The following is a 3,139-nucleotide window of genomic DNA, read 5'->3' on the forward strand; positions in this document are numbered from 1 at the left end:
CGCTTCCATCCTTCTGCCGTGCTTAAACATCGCTAAAGACCACGTTGTAAAAGAGCCACTTGTTTAGATATAAGTTATTTGGACAAGATCTATTTCCCAATATTTCCTTTGGATTAGGGGATGGGAACTGCAAAAAAAAAAAATTTTTTTTTTAAATAATAGTAAGAAAACTTCGGGAAAAATTGTTCAGGTGTTAGAAAAAAATCCAGCAATAACCCTGAATCATCATACTGGATACAGTTTTCATCAGGGTAAGATTTCACTAATTCGGGCCGGCAGGTGGCGTGGTGGTTAAGGCACTGGACCCCCACGTGGCCGACCATGGCTCGAGTCCCAGACCTGGTGCTTGCTTTCTCTCTTTCTCGCTCTCTCTGGTGATTGCACAGCTCTATGGCAAATTAAAATAATAATAATGAAATCATGGTGTGATAGTACATGGGGTACCTGTCTCTCTCATGGAAGAAACTACATGAGCTTAGAAAATTATTTCACTGATTAAAGCCAAAGTGGAGTCAGGTTCTTATGCTAATATTGGGAAGTGCTTGAATTCATTAGATGCTGTGGTTCTTATCTCTAAACATGGGCTGGCATGATCATTCCTTCAGTCTCAGTTTTGAGAACAAATTGGCTATCTCAAGAGTCTTAAATAGACTGATCACTCATAAACCTCGTTCGAGCCTCTGATTCTAATCTTAAATAAGACACAAAGCACTAAATCAATTAGCAAAATGAATCTTTCCCAAATTTTTATAGCAGTCTATGCATCTTCTCTTAATTTTTACCTAAGTGAGCCACTGTAATTTAAAAAAATTAAAAATTTCCCTAAACTTTGCTTTAGTTTTAAAAACAAACTTTATGTGCACATGAACGTGTGTGTGTGTGTGCACGGGGCCTGCTCAACAGCGGCGTGCTGCAAGTGCGGCAAGAACGCAGGGGCCGCCGCCTGCCCGCTGCCCTGCCGAGGCCACCGGAAGCATCACGGCACGTGTTGGCAGAGCTCTCGGCCTGTCAGCGGGGTCTGTCTGGCATGTCCAGAATCGAGCTGCCTGAAAAACTGAGGAAATCCTGGTAAACAATTCCACAAACGGAAAGTACACACTTGTTTTATTTGATGTCTGTTTAACCAAAATGTCAGCTGTCACGTACTAAACCATGTGACCCCATAAATAACTGGAAAGCCCAGTTCACGGTGGTGGAATTGAGGTGCAGGGTATGGCGGTAACTTGTCCAAGGCCCCGTCGTGCACAGGAGAGGCTGGGATCTGAAAGGGCACCTCCCACTCTCACCGTCTCACCACCGTTCAGGCAAAGGTACTCAGAAGAGGGCGAACATGCAAGTCTGCATTTCGGAACAGAAATCTAAGACTAAGCACTGTTGGCTCGGTAGTGTCAGCAGAGAGTGGAGAGTGGTGTTTGCGTCCATTGTAAAGGATAATATTCAAATAACGTTTGCAGTGTGTCAGGCCACGTGTGAGGAGGGCTGGCTCTCGGGGCTGCCCTGAGCAGCGGGCAGTTACTCTGACCACCTCCTGGCCCGACTGACAGCCTTCAACACTTGGTTTCAGTCTTGACGTTCTCCTGAGTTCCATTTCACAGGGGAATGGAAAAGAGCTAACAATGGAATTAAAAAGAGGGAACAATTTAATGAAACTAGTGTGCCAGAGACAGGACGGTGCCAGCCTCTGTTACACTGAGATTCTCCAGCTCAGTCATCCTCACAAGAGTTCCATAAGACACAAACTTTACCCACCCTGTGTGACACAGAGAACTGCGGATGCACAGCTAAGTGCCCTGATGAGGGTGTGGTGGTTAAGGTGCTTGGACTCCCACGTAGCCAACAGCAGTTTGAGCCCCAGACCTGGTGACTTGAAAACCACACCAGGCACGTGTGCGTGCCCAAAATCCTGAGAGTAGAATGGGCAAGAAGGGATTGTGGTGTGGCCATTCCCCTGACCCTGGGGGGTGGTTCTGTCTCTTTCCAGCAAGCATGTGTGCCCTATGCTGCAACCAAAACAAAAGTATCTTGAAGAGGGTCACCTACCTGGTTAGAAGAGCCTCTATTCGAAACCACACTCAATTTTAAAATGTGTTTCATCTTGCAGCAGTTGCCACAATATATTGCTTTGAGTTGTACATTTTGTATTTGTGTGTATGTGTGTGCATCCAAGTAACTAGATTATAAGATTATTTTTAAAAGAATTGTTTATCTAATTTTATTATTATTATTATTATTATTTGACCACAGAGAGATGGGGGATGGGGAGTGAGAAGCAAGCCGTCATGTCCATGACTTGGACCTCAGTCAGCCACTGGGAGTCCAGCACCCTAACCACCATGGCACCTACCAGCCCCTTTAGATTCATTTCAGAAATACGCATTTCTATCAAAGTAATATATGAAAAAGAAAGTAAATGATTAGTACATGGCGTCTATCATAAAAAGCAAAAATAATTTTATATAGTACTTCCCAACACCAAAATGCCTCTTCTGAACACGGAAATTTTCAACTTCCTACATTTAGTTCACCTCAGTCATTCAAATATATGTGCACTGCTGTGTCATGACTCCTTGACCTACCAGTCTACGGAGCGTCTGCGGGCACTGACGTGGTGTCGTGGCTGCTGTCACTTCCTCTGTCACTGCACTTGGGGCTATTTCTTACCTCCCCGGATTTCTCTCCCTGGCCTCATGTCATCCAACTCCCAGCTCTCTCCCACAGTTAACTCTTGCCTTCTCAAAATTGTCCTTAGTGGGACCAGCAGGTGGCATAATGGCCATGTCACTGGACTCCCGCATAGTTGACCACAGTTAAGAGTCCCAGACCCAGGGCTTAAAACTCACACCGGGTGTGTGTGCGTGTGTGCCCAAGATCCCAGGAGGAGAATGGAGGAGAAGGGATTGGGGTGTGGCCAACCTCCTGGGCGGTGATTTCTTACTTTCTGTCCCTCTGTCTCTCTGGCGAGCACACATGCCCTATAACAAAAAAACTCTCTAAAAAAACTCAGAAATTGTCCTTAGTTCAGAGTGATCTGTTTATTTTTTATTATTTTTATTTTATAATTTGCTACAAGGCACATGTGCTCACCAGAGAGAGACAGAGAGGGAAAGTGAGAAAGCAAGCAGCCAGGTCCAGGACTCAA

The sequence above is a fragment of the Tupaia chinensis genome, unplaced genomic scaffold (genome assembly GCF_000334495.1).
Source record: "Tupaia chinensis unplaced genomic scaffold, TupChi_1.0 Scaffold140356_1, whole genome shotgun sequence".
Classification (NCBI taxonomy): Eukaryota; Metazoa; Chordata; class Mammalia; order Scandentia; family Tupaiidae; genus Tupaia; species Tupaia belangeri.